Source organism: Abrus precatorius, unplaced genomic scaffold (assembly GCF_003935025.1).
Source record: "Abrus precatorius isolate BTA unplaced genomic scaffold, Abrus_2018 Scaffold2, whole genome shotgun sequence".
Taxonomy (NCBI): Eukaryota; Viridiplantae; Streptophyta; class Magnoliopsida; order Fabales; family Fabaceae; genus Abrus; species Abrus precatorius.
In genome coordinates this window covers 20,655,318-20,680,138 of record NW_020874362.1, presented here as the reverse complement: position 1 = coordinate 20,680,138, position 24,821 = coordinate 20,655,318, and the positions used below count along the sequence as shown (strand labels likewise).

At 30.5% G+C, this 24,821-nt stretch overlaps 1 non-coding gene across 1 annotated transcript; it reads right to left on the bottom strand.

Moving 5' to 3' along the window:
* Positions 1–1,234: 1,234 nt before the first annotated feature.
* On the bottom strand, positions 1,235–1,341 carry LOC113860485. The gene has a single exon (XR_003503936.1). It is a non-coding gene; the product is annotated as a small nucleolar RNA R71 (small nucleolar RNA).
* Positions 1,342–24,821: the final 23,480 nt, after the last annotated feature.

Below are 24,821 nucleotides of genomic sequence, written 5' to 3'. Positions count from 1 at the left end.
TTACATGTCAGTTTCTCTTCGTGAAATTTCCCTAGAAATTCAACGACGTGGTTGTTGGACTAGCAAAATTTAGCTTGGATCAAACTTATGAAATTAAGTGTTGAGTGGTGAAACGGACTCTGAATCAAGCTTGAGATAGTGTGTTGGAAAGCTATCTTCATGTAGTTTATGAAAATCAAAATTTTAGATTAAAAATATCAGTATAGAGTGCATAAAAATTGGTTTTTTACATTGTTTCTACAGAAAAATGTAAAAATGAAGGTACTCACATACTCTAGGCAATTAAGGGGTAAACAATATTGGATTAAGACTTATAATATACCATTGGAAAGGTATTTTTGCAAGTAACACAGAGGAATGTTTGCATGTCAAATTTGGAGACCAAAGAAGCAAGAAAAGTAGCATCCTTTGCTGCTGAAACACAGAAACGCAGAGCAAGGAAGAGATCTCACTATTTTCACCATAACTTGTGAATCTGATGTCCGTTTTGAGTGAAACCATTTGTGTTTGAAAGCTAATTCTTTGAGGATCATAAAGAAATAATTATATGCAAGGTTCAAAGAGTAGAAAAAAGAAACTTAGTCTCTTTTGTCGCTATAACACAGAAAAAGCAAAAACAAGGAGTGTTGTCGTTTTTCTTGAAACTCAATGATCTGATGTCCCTTTTGGGTGAAACAAGTTAGGTTGGAAAGATTTTTCAGTAAAAAATAAAATTGAGGAGGCTGAGAAAGGAATTAAGAGCAGGAAATTCAGCAAGCAAAGGGCAAGAATTGGAATCTACACTTTCTACTCCTAAATCGGAATAACTTCAAATTCCTTCTCCTACACCACAAACACCTCAAGAGAAGATAATGGCTGAACAGAACATGATGAAAACTTTAGGAGATTATGCAGTGCCTAACATGTATGGATATAACTCCTCTATAGTCAAATCTACGATACAAGCCAACCATTTTGAAATAAAACCAGCTTTACTTCATTTAGTTCAGCAAGATCAATTTTCTAGTTCAATTTTGGATAATCCTAACTTACATATCTCTAACTTTTGCAGCTTTGTGACACAATAAGGATGAATGGAGTTAGCGAGGATGCAATTAGATTGAGATTGTTTTCATTTTCATTAAGAGATAAAGCAAAATGCTAGTTGCAAGCTCAACCACAAGGAAGCATCACCACTTGGGCAGACCTTGTCAATAAATTTCTTACCAAGTATTTTCCACCATCTAAAGCTGTCAAACTAAGAGGAGAAATTACGTCATTTATGCAGCAAGAAGGGAAATCTTTATATGAAGCTTGGGAGAGGTATAAAGAATTATTGAGGAAATGTCTACACCATTGCATATCGGAATCGATGCAGCTAGAAACTTTCTATAATGAAATAAGTCCAGCCACTAGAACCATGATTGAGGCAGTTGCAGAAGGATCATTGAATACTAAATCATTGGAAGAAGCTCAATGGATTATAGAGATGATGGCTTCATCTATGTATCAAAAATCTAATTCTAGACACTCTACAAGGAGTGGAAGATATGAAGCTAAAATTCCTGAGACTTTTCTTGCACAAAACCAATTGCAAAGTCAAATATTTTCAAAACAAATTACTGCACTAACTCAACAAATAAGTAACTTACAAGCTGCTCCAATCCAGAACATTCAACTTACTTGTGATTTTTGTGGAGGAAATCATGCCAATGGTGCATGTGATGCATCTACAAATGAACCTCAAGAGCAAATTAATTTTATGGAAAATTTTCAGAGACAACAACCTTCATTACCACATGGTTTTCAGTATCCTAATAGCAAAAATCAACAGTACTCTAATTGAAAAACTCAATATTCTACTGCAAAGAATTCTAATTCTACTTTACCTTTTTCTGGTGCAGGTCCAGCAGCACAATAATCCTATTTTCAAGGGAATTCAGCCACTCAACCTCAAAGGAATAAAAAATTCTCTAAGCCTATGACTGAAAGGTTGAATGAGATGGAGGAAACCATGCTGTAATTTATGAAAGTGACCTAAACAAGCTTCAAGAATCAAGAATCTTTCATGAAAAAGCTTGAAACTCAAATTGGACAGCTAGCTAAACAATTATCCAGCAAAGAAGAAGGGAGATTTCTTAGTAATACAGTTGTTAATCCAAAAGAGCAATGTCAAGCTGTAATGACTAGGAGTGGAGCTGTTGTGGGGAGTCCCAAACGTGCCAAAAAAAGAGGAAATAATTCTACTACAGAGGAGAAATTAAAAATTGATCTGGATGAAGGAAATTTTACCTTGCTGAAAAGAGAAAATTAAAAAAAAAAAAAGAGTTCTCCAAGGGTTATAAGGAAGACAGAGGTGAATACTTGAGGAAGCTAATCAACCTATTGATGAGGAGAAATACAAGAGACTTCCTTACCCTCAAAGAATGCCCAATCCAAAACAAGAAAAATAATATGAGAGGTTTCTAGATGTCTTCAAGAAACTTCAAATAAATATTCCTTTTGCTGAAGCACTTGAGCAAATGCCTTCCTATGCTAAATTCATGAAGGAGATGTTATCTAAAAAAAGAAAGCTTGAGAATGATAAAATAGTCCCTTTGACTAAAGAATGCAGTGCTATTTTACAAAGGAAGATCCCTCAAAAATTAAAGATCCAAGTTCTTTTAGCATTCCATGTTTTATTGGAAATTGTACCGTGGGGAAAGCTTTATGTGATCTTGGAGCCAGCATTAATCTCATGCCTCTTGCTATCATGAAGAGACTTGGAATAGAAGAAGCCAAGCCTACTAGCATAAATTTCAACTTGCGGATATATCTTACACATATCCTTATGGTGTTGTAGAGGATTTGCTAGTTAAGATTGACAAATTTATTTTTCCTGCAGATTTTGTAATTTTGGACATGGAAGTGGATGCTGACATTCCTTTAATTTTGGCAGACTATTCTTAGCTACAGGGAGAGCTTTAATTGATGTTCAAAAGGGAGAGCTTATGTTGAGAGTGCAAGATGAAAAGGTTATTTTTAATGTATTTGAGGCATTTAAACATCCCAATGATGATGTTACTTGTATGAGGGTTGATATTCTAGATTCTATTACTTTCCCTCATTTTATTGATAATGCTGATGAAATTTCATTATTAAAGGAAACAACAATTGCAGGGAATCATTCTGCTGTTGTAAAAAAAGAACACTTGAGAGAATATGGCAGCAGCTAGACACCTTGCCAATTGTTCCTTTTTTGGAAAATCCAACAAAGGAAGAAATGAAAAATAAAATGAAAGAAGAGAAGACTGAGAAACTAGAGCTGAAACAGTTACCTTCTCACTTAAGATACTCTTTCTTAGACCAAGAACATGAAAATCCGGTGATTATTAGCAATGATCTCAAGGGAGAAGAAGAAGAGAAATTGTTGAGAATTTTAAAAACCCATAAGTCTGCAATTGGTTGGCATATTTCAAATTTACAGGGGATCTATCTAGCTTTTTGCAAGCATAGAATTCTATTTGAGGAGCATTTTAAACCGGTAGTATAGCGACAAAGAAGACTAAATCCAGCCATGAAAGAAGTAGCGAGAAAAGAAGTAATGAAGCTGCTGGATGCAGAGATTATTTATCCAATTTTAGACAGCCAATGGGTTAGTCCAGTGCAAGTTGTCCCTCAAAAAGAAGGGATGACTATTGTGCCTAATGAAAAGAATGAATTAATTCCTACTATGACTGTCACAGGCTGGCGCATGTGTATCAACTATAGAAAATTAAATGATACAACTAGAAAAGATCACTTTCCATTGTCATTTGCTGATCAAATGTTGGAAAGGCTAGCTGGACATGCATTTTATTATTTTTTTGCCGGATATTCCAGCTACAATCAAATAGTGGTGGACCCTATGGATCAAGAGAAGACTGCATTTATATGTCTATTTGGAGTTTTTGTATATAAAAGAATGTCATTTGGATTATGCAACACTCCCGCTACTTTTCAAAGGTGTATGTTGTCCATTTTTTCTGATTTAGTAGAGAAAATTATTGAAGTATTTATGAATGATTTCTCTACTTTTGGCAATTCTTTTGATAATTGTTTAGCTAATTTGTCCATTGTTTTGCAGAGATTGCAAGATACTAACCTTGTTTTAAATTGGAAAAAGTGTCATTTCATGGTCCAAGAGAAAATTGTCCTTGGCCATAGAATTTCAGAAAAAGGAATGGAGGTGGATCAAGCAAAAATAGAAGTTATTAGTAAACTACCTCCACCAATTAATGTTAAGGGAATTAGGAGTTTCTTGGGTCATGCAGACTTTTATAAGAGGTTTATTAAGGATTTTTTAAAAATTGCAAAACCTTTTAGTGATTTACTTGTTAAAGATATTGACTTTGTATTTGATGATTCTTGTTTGGATGCATTTTTTTTTTTGAAAGAGAAACTTATCTCTGCACCTATTCTTGCAAAACCTGATTAGAATTTACCTTTTGAATTAATGTGTGATGCAAGTGATAGTACAATAGGTGCTGTTCTAGGACAGAAAAAGGATAGAAAATTGCATGTCATTTATTATTCCAGCAAAGTCTTAAATTCTGCACAAGTAAATTACACAACTACTGAAAAGGAACTCCTTGCTATTATGTTTGCTTTTGATAAATTTAGATCATATTTGATGGGATCCAAAGTCATAGTCTATACAGACCATTCTGCACTTAAATATTTATTATCCAAACAGGATACCAAGCCAAGATTATTGAAATAGATTTTGCTGCTGCAGGAGTTTGAATTGGAAATTAGAGATAAAAAAGGAAAGGAAAATGAGGTAGTTGATCATCTGTCCAGACTTCCATTGGACAATTTAACCTCTAATTCTTTGGACATTAATGAAGAATTTTTAGATGAAAGACTACTTGCTGTGAAAGATGTACCTTAGTTTACTGATATTGCAAACTTTAAGGCCACTTAACTCATTCCAAAGAAATTTACTTGGCAAAAAAGAAAGAAATTTTTACATTACAACAAATTTTATGTGTGGGAAGACCCTTATCTGTTCAAAATTAGGGTGGATGGTCTACTTAGAAGATGTATCCCACAAAATGAACAAGCTGAGATATTAAGGCATTGTCATAATTCAGACTATATATGCCACCATGGGAGTTCAAGAACTACTGCAAAAGTCTTGCAAGCAGGATTTTTCTGGCCTACACTCTTTAAAGATGCCAAAAATTATGTTGAGAACTGTGACAAGTGCCAAAGGACAGGCAACTTCTCTAGGAAACATGAGCTACCATTGACAAATATTTTGGAAATGAAGTTATTTGATATATGAGGGATTGATTTCATGGGACCTTTTCCCACATCTTTCTCTCAAGAATATATTCTTGTAGTAGTTAATTATGTTTCTAAGTGGGTGGAAGCCATTCTAACAAGGACAAATGAAGCCAAGGTGGTAATTTCTTTTATAAAAAGGAATATCTTTGCTAGATTTGGAGTGCCCAAATTTTTAATAAGTGATGGAGGTGCTCATTTTTGCAACAAGCATCTTGAATCAGTTTTGGCAAAGTATAATGTAAAACTCAAGGTTGCTACTCCATATCATCCACAAACAAGTGGACAGGTTAAAGTGTCAAATAGAGAAATTAAACAAATTCTGGAAAAAGTGGTGAATAATTCAAGAAATGATTGGTCAAAGAAATTAGATGACTCTTTATGGGCATATAGAACTGCCTTTAAGACTCCAATTGGTATGTCACCTTACCAATTAGTCTTTGGAAAGGTATGTCATTTACCTTTGGAGCTGGAACATAAAACATATTGGGCCACTAAATGGTTGAATTTTGACTTGGCTAGTGCTGGAGAGAAGAGAATTTTACAACTTCATGAGCTGGAAGAATCTAGGCAACAGGCCTATGAAAATGCCAAACTGTACAAAGAAAGAACTAAGAGGATCCATGATAAATTCATTCTGAAAAGAGAACTCAGACCTGGACAACAAATTTTATTGTTTAATTCAAGAATGAAATTATTTTTAGGGAAGCTTAAATCAAGGTGGTCTGGACCTTTTCTAATCAAAGAAGCATCTCCCTTTGGAGCAATTTTAATTGAGGATTAGAAGACAAGGAGAAAATTCAAGGTCAATGGCCAAAGGTTGAAAGTTTATCATGGAGAGGCATTCACAAAGAACATCTCTTGTGTTAAGTTGATTTCTCTTGAATTGTAACGCAGAGGCATCCAAACCCTAACCTTGAAACCCAGCTCTAAAATTTGATTTCCCTACTCAGTATTAATTATGTTTTTATTGATTATCTATTTCTTCATCATCTGCAAGTAGGATTACATCATTTCTGCACTTCAATTCCAAGTAATTCTTCCTCTAATTTTGAAATTTCTGATTAGGGTTCTTCAGAGGGTGAATTGGGAAAAATTTGGGAATTTGAAATTGGGGGTAATTTCTGTGAAAGTATTGATTCGAATATGAAATTGAAAGTTAATAGGGTTGATTCCATGCTCAAATTGTAATTTTTAATGGAAGATTAATGTTGAATAAAGGATTTTCGTGTGAACATGTTGTTGCACTTGTGTTTGACTATGAGACATGATTTCTAAAGCAAATTCTTGTGAAATTTCTGCATTTTAATATCTGAAATTGCTGGAATATTTTGAAATAATTTTTTATTAATCAATTGTGTAGAAAAAAGATTTTAAGAATGAATTTCATAAGTACTAATGTGATTTTTAGCAGTGAAAATCTGAGCTGATTGTTCTAAAATTTTTCATCTAATGCACTACACTGATTGATTCTGAATTCCATATTTTTATCAATAAATGTTGATTCTGCACATGTTGCACATGAAAAATAGGGGTTGAGCTGAGCATGAACATCCATTTTGCACCTATACATTGCTGCAATTGTAATGAATTATTGATGATTTGTAGTTGTTTAAATTGTATACAGCCCTTGGACACAATATTCTCTGTGTTTCAAATTAAAAAAATTATTGAGATTGTTGTAATACTTGTTACAATTTTATCAAGTTTTGAAATTCATATCTTTTATATTAATTTGTAATTCCAGCAAAAGACATGGCAAGCACACCTAGAGGAACTCCAAGATCTAAGAGGGGAAGATTCTCAGTTGGTCCTTCTTCAAGGACTATACCTGATCATGACTATAGATTCAACAGCATTGCACATGAGAACTACTTTAAGGCCAATATCTTGAGGAGGAATATAGTTCAAGATAGGAATTTTGATCTAGCTGAAGGAGAGCGCCCTGAATTTTCTGAACAAATTCAGAAAAGAGGATAGGAGATTTTTACTACCTTAGCTGGAAAATGGTCCAAGGATATTACACAAGAATTCTATGCTAATGCCTTAAGGACCAACGGAAACCATCTACCTCCAAATCACACTACTGTTAGAGGTACTGTAGTGGACTTTCCTACTAAAAATATTAACAAAGTCCTGAAGATTACTGTTGGAAAAGAAGAAGGACAGCAGATTTTTTCAGATTTTGGGAAATTTATGGATAAGGATTACACTGAAATCCTCCATAAAATTGGCAGACTTGGAACTACATGGGAGTTGAGTGCAAGAGATGAAGCTAAAAACATCTCTACTCCAAAGAATATTTTGACCAGAAATCTGCTACCTTTTGCAAAAGTATGGAGTATTTTCATACTCAGCTCATTTATGTCAGTGATCCATAGCTCTACCATTGCTGTCAAGAGAGCTGAACTCATTTTTTGTCATAGTGAGTGATTTCTACATCAATGTGAGAGAAGTGATCAACAGCTGCATGAAAATAATTTTGAAAACAAAAAAGGACTCATTGGGATTTCTAGGGCTGATTACTCTACTTTGTGAAGATGCTAGAATAAATTTTAGGGAATATTATGAGAAGAGTAAGGCCAATCCTCCTATTACAGCAACCATGATAAAGGAAATATATGCCACCACACCAGTCACTGCTGCCTCACCAATTCCTACAATGTTTAAGAAGGATTCTCCTCTCAAACTCAAGGCTTAATTGTAGAAAATTCTGGACAGACAAGATTCTTTGACTAAGAGGCATAATGCCTTACATGAGAGCAACAAGGCTAGAATTCTTTTGATGGAAAATATAATGTTGAACATTGGTAAAAAGATGGGCATGACAAAAGAGCAACTATTAGAGTCAGAAGTAGAAAATGTCCAATGCCTTAGAGCCACCACATTCAACAATCTACCTCTCTTCAACACATTCTTCAACACTTCCCCAAAAGTTGAAATGGAAGAAAATAATGAGAGTGAAGAAGAAGATGAAGAAGAAGAGGATGCAGAAGCGTAGATTAGGAATTTAGTTTTCACTATTTTTCTTTTAATTTTCAGATTATGTAATTTTTAGCATTTAGGAACTTTTATTTCTGCAAGATTAGTAGTTAATTTTCAGTTGTTTAGAACTTATTTTAAGTACTTTTTCAGTAGTAATGGAGTACGAATTTCATTTAGTTTTATATTTCTGTATTTTAACTATTCTATTTTTCTGCGTTATTAGTAGAAATTTTGGTGTTTTATGCAGAATATGTCACCATTACACAACACCAAAGCACTTGGATTTTACAGTTGCACAAGCTGCTATGAAAGGGGGGTGAATTTTGTACCTCTTATTCATGAGTTTAGCTTCACATACACTGAAAAATTCCCAAAAAAACACAAAAATATTATATTAGATCATGAACTGACTTCTATGAATACACTGTATTTGATTGCAATTTTATGAATTCTGATTTTTATTTTTTCAAGTTGTTTTTCCCATTCTCACATGATTGTCACACTTGTAATTTTCAAAATGAGGTAGTCTTGCTACTTTGTGCATATAGTTCTGAAAAAGTTGATTGTAAGCTTGATTGTTTGACATGTTCACTTTAAACTCCCTTGGTGAGATTTGAGCCTCATGAATGACAATTCTTGTTGTGTGAAATGAATCTCATTTGTTGCTACACTTCTAGAACTTGTTTTATTTCTTGACTGAATATGTTATTTGTAGATCTCACATCTAGTATGAAACCCTTCTTTGATCATGCTTAGCAAGCCTAAATGAACCTCCCTTTATGTTTGAGAAAATCCTAGTTCGCCCCATTGTGCCTTTAGCTTTTTCTTTGAAAAACCTCAATATAAGCGTTGCTGAAAAATCATGAGTCCTATCTAAATTAGAAAGAAGCAGTTTGAGTTTAATCAAAGATGAATTCTTAAAACTAAGTTTGGGGTGACATCTTGTTTTGCATTGCTTGAGGACAAGTAAAGTTCTAAGTTTGGAGTGGATAACAACAAAGCTCTGAGTATTTGAAGAAGAAAAATGAAAAACAAAGTGTTGAAAAGAAGAAATAACAAATGTGAAAAATAGAAAAGAATTGAAAAAAAATTCTCCGCATAATTGATGCAATGATAATTCTTTAAATGCTGTATAAAGTTGAAAATTCTGTGCAAAAATTGGATGAATGAGAAAGATGAGGTAACCTCAATTTAAGTTTTGAACATTCATCTACTTGAATTGTATCTTTTCTGTTTGGAAGTAATCACATTGTTTCCCCAAATTGATTGAACACCTACCTGTCCTTTAACCTCATTTTCACTTAAAAAAAGTCCTCTTGATATGTGACTTGCTGTATATTTGCAGAGGAGATTGAGAGTATTTGCAAGCCTATGGTAGATTGTGGTAAAAATGATGATTTTGATAGCAAATATTAAGCCTAAATATTGCTGAGTGATGAGGGAAACACTAATTGTGAGCTATGAATCATGTTTTTCAATTTTGCTCACATGAAACTTTGCTGAATTATTTTGAACTCAGATGACAAGTTTTTGTTGGTTATGTAACTAATGCAATGTGATTGTCATGATGATTGAATGGATTAATAACTTGATTGAGAATGAGAAATCAGAAAACACAGAACTGGAAAATAGAAAATTTTTGAAAAAAGTCAGTTTTGTTGATTGATTTCAATTAGTGGATGAATCTTTTCCCTTTATGTGATTTGATTTGCTTGAAGACAAGCAAAATTCTAAGTTTGGAGTAGTGATAAATCCACATTTTACCATAATTTTTAGTATAGTTTTATTAATAAATAAGTAGTAAAGTGTTAAGTAAACTTGGAAATATCATAAAAATTGCATCAATATTCATAATTGTGTAAATAGTTTTGATTTTTAAATTTTTAGTCCAATTCTGAACAATTTGACTTAAAATGACTTAATCCTTGTGCAGAAACTTTGAATATATAGAGTTAACACTTTGAAGAAGAAAATTCATGAAGACCAAGAGAGTAGCAACTTCAAGTGTTCAGAGTAGCTACGCAGTTAGTGCGTAGCCACTTCAAGCGTTTAGAGTAGCTACGCCTCTAAGGCCAATTCACTTATGCACAGTGCACGTAGCCACTTCAAGTGTTCAGAGTAGCTACGCAGTTAGCACGTAGCCACTTCAAGCGCTAAAAGTAGCTACGCGTGAGAATCTTCCCATGTAGAACACTTGCGTGTAGACACTTCAACCAATTAAAGTGTCTACGCAGAAGTAACAAAATTTTAAATACCATTTCTAAGTGTCAACTTTGGACGATTTGAGTTCCTAATTTAGTTATAGAAGCTTCTAGAAGACCTTTTATGTTAGAATTCTCAGAGATTAATATGTGGAAAGGAAAAAGGCGGGAAAAAATTATAAATAGAAGTTAGAGGTTCAGAAAATGGGATTTTGGTTCATTTTTGTTATTTTTCACTTTGTAACTGTTTTAACTTCCAAGGGAAGTCAGAGAGAGAGATTGAGAGCGACTTTTAAGCTTCATTGCTAGAGGAATCAGTGTGAAGATTGGGTCTTTGAAGATGTTCTTCTGCTTTTTGTCTTCTTCTTCTCTTATTTCTCCTTCTTTCATTGTAGTGTTGTTCTAAACCTTTTTTGTTAGGGATCTATGGATCCAGATTTGATGTTGTGATGTAATTGTGGATTGGATCTTGCTTTTAATTGAATTGAGTATATGATTATGTTCTTAATGCAGTTGTGAACTAATTCTTCATTCAATTGAATTTAGAAGAATTTTCATCAATGAAAATTGAGTTTATTTATCAAATCTGAACCATATGCCTAGGTTATTGAGATCTTAGGAATAAGTATCATGATTTAGTAATCCTATAATTTTCAGAGCTTAATGCAGTATTTGATTAAATTTCACCTAAGGGATTAGGGAGGTTTAATTAGGTATTAGGATCAATGAGGCAAGAAATTATCCTTTGGTTAAAGAAGTAAAATTGATTATCAATAAATTAAAATTCTCAAGAGTTTAGAACATGATTACATTGCAATTGAAATTCTGGTGAAGTGATTCCTAACTATTTTTCATATAGCATTCTTAATACAAAATTCGTACTCTTTTTTTACAGTAAGTTTATTACCTTTTATTATTCTTATTTCTTACTTTTACATGTTACAAACCTTTCAATTGAAATGTTTTGTTCAACTAATTGTTAAATTGTGAAGTGATAATTGAAAATCAGATCCTTATGGACGATACTTGGGGCTCATATTGATTTTCAAAATTTATTACTTGCTACAACTACCTAGTGCACTTGCTAGTTAGTATCCCTTTCATGTTTTATGTAACAGGGGCAGAGTCCAAATCAATTGATATGGTTGCGGATCTCTTAGTCCATAAACAATTGCAAGTAGGTGCATCACTATAGCTTGTAATTTTGCTTCATTAAACAAGTTAAGGAGGTAGTTGTGTGATTTTTTTTTTTATTGTATCACAAGTAATCTTAAAATCATGTAATAAAAAAAAACTGATCAACCAAACTCAAAAAATTGGTAATACAAATGGTAATGGTCTCAAATCATTGTTAAAAATTGTAATATCATAACTTTTACTCATGTGTGCATACACACATATGCTTTACAATACAGATAATTAATCAATTAAGTTATTTACCATACATAGACTATAATGTTTTTACATGTTATTTTAAAATAAAATATGATATTTTGATGTTTTATAAAATTTTTATTCCTATTTTAAAGTATTATGAGAATATTAACAAGTTGTTAAAAATATTACGAGTATGCTTATTTTTATTTTTAAAAATAATTTTTTCTTTTTTGAAATAAAAAATTATGTGTGTATTTTTTATTTTTAAAAAATCTCTTTTTAAAAATGAAAACAAATATATTCTAAGTTTTTAAAATAAGAGAATTTTGAAAAAAAAAATAGTTTTTGTATATCAATTATCTTAATTGATACTCCAACAGCCTAAGCATGCCCATTATTCTCAGTCTAAGACTTGTCAAAATTCTAAGCATTAGAGAGACCAAATTAGAGCCTAATTTGCTGTCTCTTTTATATGCTTATTATTTTCTAAATTTTATTTCTAACTGCAAACAGGGAAGGACATTTTTTAATGTGTTGAATCCTTTGAACATGTCCAACCCAGAATATCCATTATATTAGAAAGCAAGGAAGAAAATTATTGTTTTCTTTGACACTTTCTATCACATAAAAGACAACTCTTTTTTCTAAATTTTATTGAATCCACCCTTGCTCACGACTCGGTGCAGTAAAAGAATCCAAAATTGGGTAAAGGAGCAGCAACACAACAAGCCCAAGAAAAAGGCCAATTCCCTTTATGAGAAATTTGTAACCCAAGTGTGAAGATTATCCCTCATTCCTGGGTTAGAGCATGTCTAAAGGAGACAATATCCCCAAGGAGCCAAAGTTTGAGTCCATTTCCTTTGAGATCTGCCTATGATCTCCAAAATTCTGCTCTACACAATTCCAACCTGAGTCTTTATATTCATTACATGACACATGCACTAACGGACAAAACTCACTACATTATAGGTCCTCTCACATGCCAAAACCATATCCATGCTTTTGTTGATGTAAACATATCAAACCAACGGGAAAAGATATCAATTTTGTATCATTTTAAAAATAGGAAGACTTTGTTAACTAAATTATAATTTTTTTTTATCAAAATTGATGTCCTAAAGTAAACACATTTTAATAAAAAAGTTAATTTTAATTTCATTAATCGATGTCCTGAAAATGTTAAATTAGTATTGAATAGTCATAATATATGCTATTCTTTGACTCTTGAAGTTCAAATTTATTATTTTATTTTTTTTGTATACACAGTTCTGAATAGTGTGCAGTGTTTACTATAAAATGCAAATGAATCGTGTAACGGCTAAGCTAAATTCTTCGGTCTAGTGGTGTCGTTCGTGGTATCAGGTCCTGCTTCATCAAGTGGTCTTGAGTTCAAATCTTATCCCAAGCACATGGTTAACCAGGCTCTGATACCATGATGATCAAATCGGGCTGAAGAATAAGCATTGTTTTATTTTCTATTCACTAGAAATAATGTTCTTTATTACTATGAACATTTTTCTATGCATCAAGTGTCGTGGTCACGTTGCACAGATTAATTAATTAACCTTTTGGCACATCAAGTAATTCTACATTGAACCTTATTATTGTAAGAAAAGATGTATAAATAAACTTTTAGATTTTAATCATCGTCTACTAACCTTTTTTGCAGGCTTTTGATATGAGTCTTTCTTGGGCCGACCCAGAACATGCTTCTCATAATTCCATGCTTTGGTATGTTAAAATAATACCCTTATTGAAAGGTATATTTAAGAAATAATTAAATACTAAAATGAGACACCAATAAATAAGGAATTTTTCAAGGAATAGCATTTTCTTAACTTTTGAATGTGATAAATGTTTTAAGAATTGGTGGAGAGACTTTGGTCTAATATGGCCCATCATCCTATTTTGACTTTTTTTTTCAAAGAAAAAACAATAAGTTATTTAAACCAATTTATCAAGTAATTTCTAACCTTTTAAATATATTTTTTAAAATATTATCAATATCTATAATTTTTTTATCTAAAGCGAGGATTTCATCCATTTTATGCAAGAGCCGACCTTGATAAGATATCAAGCATGGGCATGATAGAATTTAGAAATATTATTCCTAGAAAAATATTATTCGCGAAAACAAACAGAATATGTATTTTAATCTTATAAAGAATTCAGGTACAGAATGAAGAAAGTAAAATTAATACTAAGGTTATTATTTCAATAAACTTAAATATGTTTATTTTCTACATTTTTTTTCAAAATTTTAATTTTAGTTCTTTAGTGTTTTTTTTTAATCTTTGAATTTTTTAAGTTCTGATCCTCTTCACTGACTTGATATAACAAAAAATTGATAGTGACTTGTTAATCAATCGCATCATTATTAGGGGCTATAATTGTTGAATTTAAAAAAAATAGAACTAAAACAAAAATAATTAAAAGGTAAAAATAAAAACCTTGCAAAAACAATCATAAAATATTTAAGCCAATTCAATATATGCTAGCATTATAATCAAAATGAACAGTTAAGAATATGTGAAATTAACTAGTGTATGTTTGAAATTTTTACAAAATTAGGATATTAACAGTGAAATAGTTGCTTTATTGATTCCAGGAGAAGAGGACTAGTCATTATAAATTTGCTATTTCCATCAATATTAATGAAGATTCAACTTGCAATATATGGGCAAGACAGCACTTTAGCTGAACTGATAATTAGAGCTAAATTGGTAATAACGGATGAAACTCCAATGGTTCATAAGCATTGTTTTGAGATTGTTGATATAATGTTTAGAGACATCTCAAGATTCTCAAACCATGATAGTTTGAGCAAACAATTTGGAGGAAAAGTGGTTATAGCATTGAAATGAATTTATGTTTGAATAAATATGACGTGAATTCAAACGTGCTGTTAACTAGAGGATTGAAGTGCTTTTATTGATCAATGCAAATACTTTAAAATAAGGATTTTCCGCCTTCAAACTAATAGGGTGCGTCCACTATAAAATAGGAAAATAATTTAAAATAGGTTTGGACCGTTTGGTTTATAAAGTATTGTATTTCTAATGAAGTGTATACCTGTACATTTTTCTTTTTACAGCTTTTCAGTTTAATCAGAAAGCTAAATCCATTAATATAAAAATGTTTATTAGGATTTTGAAGTTAGTTTTTTATTAATAGATTGTATATTTTTAAAGAATTTAGAATTCTAAAAATTTTAGTAAAGATTTTTAATAAATTAAAATTTTAGAATTTTATATCCTAACAAAGGAGTGATAATTTAGAATTTTTCTGTATTTATTGTGTTCCATCCATGTTTTTATTTAGTTATGGTTGATTTAATAATTTAAATTTCATATTTTTAATTAAAAATTTGTTAAATATAGTGATAATTTTTTTAAAAAAAGAATATAAGTAATTCATTTACTCTATTCAAACAAAAATATTTGAAATAAAAATAATAATTATTCTATTTAAACAAAATTTTAAAATATCAAAATTTCTTAAAATTTTTAATTAATTCATCCAAGGACAGCCTAAAATTTAGACGGGGCAATGCAATGTGAGAGGATTGTCTTCGTTATTAAATGATATAGCAAATAACTTGAAGGTGTTGTTGGTATGACATGAAGGTGAAGGACTTGCATTTCAATGGGTGATTTGAAGATGGAAACGTGATCGTGGGAGGTAAAAGGTCGTCATGCATGCTGATATTTCATGGGGAGCGGAGATATAGTCTTTTATGGTTATTTAAATTAAGAGAAAAACATTTAAGACATAAAAAAATTTAAATGACTAAAAGTTAAAATCAGCTTAATAAAGTTTATTTTAATAAATTATAGCAAAAATATCTATTCAAATAAATTAAAAATAACTTATTAAAATTGAAATTAGTTTCATATGGAGAGAGAGTCAAGATTTATTGTCATCATATGTAAAACTAAGACACTATCATTAATTAATAATTCTATATAAATATGATATTAATTAACTCAACTGTTATTTTGAAGATTTTTATAAAATATAGACTTAATTATATTTTTTATCTCTATAAATATTGAGTATTTTGTGATAAGTTTTTATAATATTTTTTTTAGAATTTAGTCTCTGATATGTTAAGAAGTTATGATTTAGTCTTTATCGTTAATTCTTTTCTATTAAATGCTAAGCTGACAAACGAAAAGTCAACTCAGTACTACCACGTGGCTTGTCATGTCATTTTAAATTTTTTTATTAATTAAAATTAATATTTATAAATTAATCCCTGAACACATTTTACATAAATTGCAAATAAACCCATCTTCTTCCTTTCTCCTTTCCATTGTCTACCCCTCCTCTTCTCACTCCCCCTCCCCACACCTCCGTTCCCACCTCCACTCTCTCCCTTTTCCCTTCTCCTTCCGCACATTTCCATTCCCACCATTCTTTCCCTTAAACCATAATCTTTCCCCTCCCCTAAATTGCTATCTCACCCCATCACCCCACCAAACTCCAACTCCAATTCCCACCCTCTCACAATACTTATTATCAATATATTGCACTTTTATATTTATTCAGAGCCTCTGCATGTGTACAAGATTAAGATTTTATCCAGATCTGAGATTATTTACTTGAGAAAAATAGAAAAATTAGAGTTTTAAAATTTTGCATACAAAAAAAGTATATGTTTTTTTCTCTAAGGTTAGGATTAGGATGTGGGGAGGGGTTGGGTAGCGAGAGGGGTGTGAGAGTTCAAGTTGGAGTTGGGGTTAAGGTTGGGTGACTAGAGGAGTGTGAGTAGCGGGATGGGTGTAGAAGTTAGAGTTGGGGTGGGTAGTGGTGAGGGAGATGGGAAGAGTATAAGAGTTGGAGTTGAGTTTGAGATTAAGACGTGGGTAGGAGTTGGGGCTTAGTAACGAGAGGGGTATGGGTAACGAGAGAGGTATGGAGGTTAGAGTTGGGGTGGGTCATGGAGAAGGAGATGAGAAGGGTAAGAGAGTTGGAGTTGGGATTGGGACTAAGATGTGTGTAGGGGTTAGGGCTTGGTAACAGGAGGGGTGTGGGTTTGTAAGGCCAAGTGTGTCACCTTGGGGAGCACCTGTTCTTTTGTTGAAAAAGAAAGATTAGAGCATGATGATGTATGTCGATTATAGGCAATTGAATAAGGTAACAATAAAGAACAAGTATGCTCTTCCTCGAATTGACGACTTAATGGATCAGTTACGAGGAGCTTCCGTATTTTCGAAGATTGATTTGCAATCTGGTTATCATCAGATCAGAGTTAAGAATGAGGATATCCCCAAGACAACATTTAGAACCTGTTATGGCCACTATGAGTATCTAGTATGTCATTTGGTGTGACTAATGCTCTTGCAGTATTCATGGACTACATGAATAAAATTTTTCATGAGTTTTTGGATAAATTTGTTGTAGTATTTATAGATAATATTTTGATTTATTCCAAGACTCATGAAGAACATGCAAAACACTTGAGAATTGTTTTGCAGATACTAAGAGAAAGACAGTTGTATGCAAAATTCTCTAAGTGTGAATTCTGGCTAACACAAATTCAATTTTTGGGGCATGTGGTATTGAAAGATGGCACTATGGTAGATCCAGTAAAGGTGGAGGCAATGGCTTAATGGCCAAGGCCTACTAATCCAATAGAAATTCACAATTTTCTGAGACTAGCTGGTTATTATAGGAAACTCATTAAAAGATTTTCTAAAATAGCTTTTCTTTTGACGAAGTTAACAAGAAAAGGAAAGGAGTTTGTGTGGAGTGAAGAGTGTGAAACTAGTTTCCAAAAGCTGAAAGAAAAGTTAACATCTGCCCCTATCTTAGGTTTGCCTAACACAGAACAGAAGTTTGATGTGTATTGTGATGCGTCTGCGCAAGGGCTTAGTTGTGTCTTGATATAAGATGGAAGACTAGTTGCTTATGCTCCGAGGCAGTTGCGTCCTCATGAAGTTAATTATCCTACTTATGATATGGAGTTAGCCGCAATGGTCTTTGCTCTTAAGATATGGAGATATTATCTCTTTGGGATGAGGTTTGAAGTGTTTAGTGATCACAAGAGTTTGAAGTACTTGTTTGATCAGAAAGAGCTAAATATGCGGCAAAGGTGGTGGATGAAATTCCTCAAAGATTATGATTTTACATTGTCTTACCATCCTGGAAAGGCAAATGTAGTCGCAGATGCTTTGAGTAGAAAGTCTTTGCATATGGAAAATTGATGGTGAAAGAAATGAAGTTGATTAAGAAATTTCGAGATATGAACTTAGCAACAGAGATACGACCTAGAAGTTTATATCTTGGAACCTTGATAATCAATAATGACTTCTTGATCCAAGTCCAAGCCGCCCAACAAGAAGATCTATGTTTACAATAAATGATGAGGCAGAAGGGTGAAGGAAAAGATTTAGAATTCCATTGTGATGCAAATGAGTTAATTAAATTCAAAGATCGGGTATGTATTTCTCAAAATGATGAGTTAAAGCAGATGATATTAGAGGAGACACACAAGAGTAAAATGAGTTTCCACCTAGGTGTAACAAAAATGTATCAAGATCTTAGTAAGAATTTTTGGTGGAATGGAATGAAGAAGGATGTGGCTGAATATGTGACAAAGTGCTTAATGTGCTAGAAAGCAAAGGTGGAATACCAACGTTCAACTGGAATGTTGCAACCATTGGAAATCCCTGAATGAAAGTGGGATAGCATTTCTATGAATTTTGTCTCTAGTTTTCCAAGAACCAAAGGTAATCATAATGTAATATGGGTGATAGTTGATTGTTTAACTAAAGCTACTTATTTTCTTCTGATCAATATGAAGTATAAGTTGGAGAAATTGGCAGACATGTATGTAAAAGAAATAGTTAGACTTCATGGAGTGCTAATAAGTATTGTGTCAGATAAAGATCCAAGGTTCATTCCCAAAATTTTGGGAGAGTTTGCAAAAGGCTTTGGGAAGTAAGTTAAAACTTAGTTCAGCTTATCATCTGCAGACTGATGGTCAGACTGAGAAGACTATTCAATCCTTGAAAGATTTGCTAAGAGCTTGTGTGATTGAACAACGGGGAGTCTGGGATGAATGTTTATATTTAGTAAAGTTCACATACAATAATTGTTACCATGCAAGTATTGGAATGACACCATATGAGGCTCTATATGGAAGGAGATGTAGAACGTCTTTATGTTGGTATGAAACTGGAGAGACGATTCTTTATGCACCAGACATGATTCAGAAATAACATGAGAAAATCAATATGATTAAAGAAAAGATGAAGATTGTAAAGGATAGGCAAAAGAGTTATTATGATAGAAGAAGGAAACCTTAGAGTTTCAAGTAGGTGACCATGTGTTTTTGAAAGTTTCATCTGTCACTGGAGTTGGGAGACCTATAAAATCTAAGAAGTTATCTCTTAAGTTTATTGTGTCATTTGAAGTATTGAGTAAAGTTGGTCCCGTAACTTATCAGATAGCTTTGCCTCTAAATCTCTCAAACCTGCATCCTGTATTTCACGTATCTCAGCTTAGAAAATATATTCTAGATTCTACTCATGTGATTGAACTAGACCCTGTTCAAGTAAGAGAAAATTTGTCATATGATGTACAACCAGTGAAGATTGTTGATTATCGTATTAAGCAATTAAGAGGTAAGGATATTTCATTAATAAAGGAAATGTGGAACGCAAGTGATGAGGGTGATTCTACATGGGAGACTGAAAGTAAGATGAGAGAGTTGTATCCTGATCTTTTTGTAACTTAGTAAATTTCAGGAATGAAATTTCTTAAAAGAGGGGAGAGTTGTAACACCCAGTATTTTTAAGTATTAATTAAAGAATTATGTGATATTAAGTGTGATTAGAATGAATTTAGATGGAGTTTGAAAAAAAAAAAAAAGAAGAAGTGAACAGTAAGGCGATCATAAACAGTAATTCCAACAATGAACAATGATTATGGTGTGAACAATAATTCTAGTAATGAACAGTGATTCCAACTATGAACAGTAAGATAGTGTGAATAGTACCTAATTTATTTATTTTTTTGAAATTTTGCCTATAAATAGGGGGCCTTGCATGAAATCTTTGTTCTTCACACTTCTCAAAAGTTCTAGAGAGACCCGAAGTCATATACTACTATTTTCTCTCATCCTAAATCTCATAAACTTGGATTTCTCTTCAGATTTGGGATCTTATGTTCATTCTAAGCGATTCAAAGTAAAATTCTTTAAGTTTGAATTTAGATTCACCCCTCATTTCTCTTCATCTCAAATTTCTTATAGGTATCTTATATTTTTAGGATAAACTTTGATTTTAAAGCAAAATCTTCGGTTAAATCTTTGAGAAATCCTTATCTTAAGGTAAGGAGTTTTACTTTATCATTTTGTTATGTTTATTACTGGTATTCTCATAGATCTTGTAATATATATGATTATATGTAGAATAATCCTTGTTTTGTGAAAAATAACTGGTGAAAAGTAAGAATAATTAGTTGTTTATGTGATTCTATGATGAATATATGGTGAAAATGTGTTATTATATTCAAATAGTGCATGACAAGGTATATTGAGGATGGTTGATATGATTTTGTGATATGAAATATATAAAGAGATGGGTGTTTCATGTTTGAATATATTGTGGTTTATGTAAAAAATGATGTGTATTGTGAATATGTCATGGTTTGATATATATATAATGAATGGTATGTGGAAATATAATGAAAAATATGTGTGAATATGAGAAATGACATATGTGAACATGTGAATATACTCAAAAAAAAGAATGAGACGAAAATAGATATGATATAAATAGTTACAAAGATACACTGTGAGGTGGAAGATGGAGATGATATAGGATATCTTGGAGAAATATAGGGTGATGAGTGACATTTGGGGTTGTGCACGGAATATTGTATACGAATGCACCATATGGTCGCATACTAGTTTTCTAAGTTGACTCATGACCATTACCTTTGCTAAGGGGCTGTCTATTGCATGCGTTGGATCTGTATTGCATTGGACCATCCGGCGACTATTTACATATATATATGTAAGACCTCGAGATAGACACATCGAATAACTGTGGCCATAAGGTGTGGTAAGCGCGGATAAAAAAAAAGAGAAATTGTGAATCTATGGAATATAATGTGTTTATGTGTTGAGATGAGAATTTGATTTATATGATATTGTGATATGCAATACCATGATGTTTCTTTAATTGTAATAAGATGTGTGTTACAATGAATATGTGTTATGTATAAGTGGCAGGATAGAGACTCATTCTTATACAATATTTTCAAGAAACCAGGACGAGTAGTACCAAACTCACAATGCATAGATGGATGAAAACTGCTATAAGACTTAGTTATTTTAAGTTATGTATTGAATATTTTCATTTCTATAACATTCTTTTGTAACAGTTGTAAAACTAATATTTTCTTTGTTGCAGATGAAAGTTTAGAATATTTGTTTTCCATAGTACTTATGAAACAAATAAATTTTTACACTATGGTTTATATTATTTTTACACTTCTTTCTTACTTACAAGAATGTTCAAAGGAATTCATTTTATTTTATTGATTTTTTTATGAAAATATCATGTATTTGAAAAAAAGAAAAAATAAGGTGTTACAGCAAGAGAGATGTGAGTAATAGAGAAGGAGATGGGAGAGGTATGAAAGTTGGAGTCAGGGTTGAGATTAAATTAATATATGGGTAGAAGTTGGGGCTTGGTAATAGGAGGAGTGTGGGTAGCGAGAAAGGTGTGGAGGTTGGAGTTGGGGTAGATAGTGCAAAGGAAGATGGGAAGGGTATAAGAGTTAGAGTTGGGATGGATAGTGAAGAGGGAGATGGAAGGGATGCGGGATGGAGGTAGGAAAAGGGTGGGAGTCGTAAACAGGTGCCGAAAAGGGGTGGGTAAGGTGGGGTGTAGGAAAAGGGAAGGGGAGGGGGTGGAAGTGGAAGTGGAAGTGGAAGTGAAAGTGAGAGAGGGAAAAAGGGTGGAGTTGGAAGAATGGAGGTTGGAGTTGGAGTGAAAAAGGTTAAGGTTGAGGTTGAGGTTGGGGGTTGAAGTGGAGAGAAGTAGGGCTATTGTTGCTACTAAGGAGAGGGGTTGGGAAAGAAGAAGAATTTTTTTTTGCAAATATATAAAATATGTTTAAGAATTTTTTTACAAATATTTATTTTAAAAAAAATATATTATAAAATCAATGACATGACATGTAATGTGTCACAGTTGAATTGTCTTTCCGTCTATCAGCTCAGCATTTAACAAAGGAGAATTGACGGCATGGACTAAATCCTAACTTTTTAATATTTTATGATTAAATCTTAACAAAAAATTTTATAATGACTTATCACAAAATATCCAATATTTATAGGGACCAAAAACATAATTAAGCCTAAAAGATATTAATATTATAAAATTTTATAAAAATAAAATTGATAAATAATTTATCAAATTACTTTATTTTAATTAGTAACATATTTTTAAAATATAAAAAATTATATAAAATTTAATATACATATTCATCAAAACGATATAAGATAATTAGCTTTAATTAATGTAGATTAAGGTCAAAAAGTTCATAAAACTAAAAAGCTCGTAATGTAGAAGTTTATAGTAAAAAAAAGCTTATAAAATTAAATCTAGGACTAATCTATGGGCTAACTACTGTTGAAAAATTTATTATAATTTAATAAAATTTTTATAAAACATATTTTTTATTATAAACTTATAAATAAATAAAATTACTTAAAAATAGATGAAATTATTTATATAATATTAAATATTAGAATAAATTATTGTTATTAAATAACATTAAATAAAATATATTAATTTATTATCAAATTAGGTTACATGTTTATCGATTTTTTGTTTGTATTGTTAATAATTATTAAATTATAGTAATATTTTTTATTCATATAATTTTGTTAATAATTTTTTAACATATTATTTTATAATTTTAATTTAGTATTAATTGTAAATTTTTTCATATTTTTATATTATTATTTTTATTTTTATAAATTTATTTTAAGAACATAACATGTTTAATAAATATTTTTAAAATAATAATAGAGACATAAAGTTATAATGAAAAGCGTTAGTTAAATTTGTTAAGTGATATGTTATCAAAATGTTAAAAATGATTTATTTAAATAAATTTTAGTGTATTTAAAAAAAATAAATACAACTCTATCATCATAAAAATAATGGATACAAAAAAGTAATTTCAAAACTTAGCAAAAATTAATAAATACTTATAAATTTAAATTTTGACTCATCTTAATTTAATAAAATATATTTTTCAAGTTAAACAACCTTATTTGATTTTGAATTGATACAATTTTTTATTTTTAAAAATACAATTTTATATTTAAAAATAATTTTTAATTAATTTTAAATAAAATAATTTAATAAAAATGATAAATAAATACATATATTTTAATAAAAAATAATATAATATTTATTAATTATTCTAAAAAAGGTGTTTATTTATTTATTTTTATAAAATTATTATAAAAAATCATATGTTCAATAAATATTCTAAATTCAAGATAGAAATACAAATTTAATAATGAAAAGCAAGTTAATTAAATTTGTTAAGTTATCTATTATATAAATGCTCAAAATTATTTATTCAAATAAGATTTAATGTGTTAAAAAAATAAATACAATACCGTTATCATAAAAATCACAGAAATATGATACTTAGTATTACAAAATTCATAGATGTAAAAAATAAATTGTAAATTTAATAATAATTATGAATATTTACAAATTTAAATTTTGACTCATCCTAATTTGATAAAATATTTTATTATATTCAAAATATAATTTTTAATTAATATTAAATAAAATAATTTAATAAAAATAATAAACAAATATATATTTTTTTTACTAAAAAATAGTATAATATTTATTAATTATTCTCTAAAAAAATAACTAACATACCTCTAACACTAAATCAAACTCTCCTCTTTTTTTTTTACATATTAGGGTTTAAAGTCAAATAACTACAGATAGGATTTAAAAAAGTTAAAGTTGTGTAGTAAATTATGTTAAGTGAATTGTGGACAATTTTAAAGATGATTTAACAGTTAGATCGTCAAAATTCACACACATTATCAAGGTATAGTTTAGAATAAAACTCGCATAATAATCCTATTGATTTACATAGGCAATAATTCGTTTTCCAAAATGTTCTAATTTCTTAACGAAATAAGGACGCCCGTTGGAAACTAAGACGTAATATGAAAACCAACTTGATCAATGTCAGTCGATGTTCTTATTAAGGCCTCACCTAGGGATGGAAACAGGTTAGACTAGACTTTACTTTAAATAAGTCTAGCCTGTAACATAATTATTAAGTCTGAGTCTAGTCTATTACATGTTAAAGACTTTATTTTCAGTCTGGCCTGAAGCTTATTAACAAAGCTTGTTACAAAAAAAAATCTTAATATTAATAAAAATATAAATATTTTATTATCAAATTAGTTTACATATTTTTTTACTTTTCATCTGTATTATTGATAATTATTAAATAATTGTAATAATTTTTAAAATATTATTTGAGCACTAATTATAAATGTTTCATATTAAATAAATTTTTATTTATATTTTTTAATTTATTTTTAAAAATTATTAAATTATTAAAGATTTTAGTTTTTTTAGATCATATTTTTTTTATTTAAAGACATCTTATATTTAATAAATAAAATCAGAGTAAACACATAAAATTGATTACAAAAAAGAACATTCACACAATTTGTTGAATCAACTGAAAGAAAATTATTATATTTTAAAAAATAAATAAATTTAAATTCAATGTAATATGTGTCTATATATATATATATATATATATATATATATATATATATAATGACACTAATAATAATTATTAAATAAAAATAAAAATAAAATAATTATAAAATATTTAATTTTATTTATTTCATTATTTTGTTATTTTAAATTAACAAATACACGTAAAATTAAT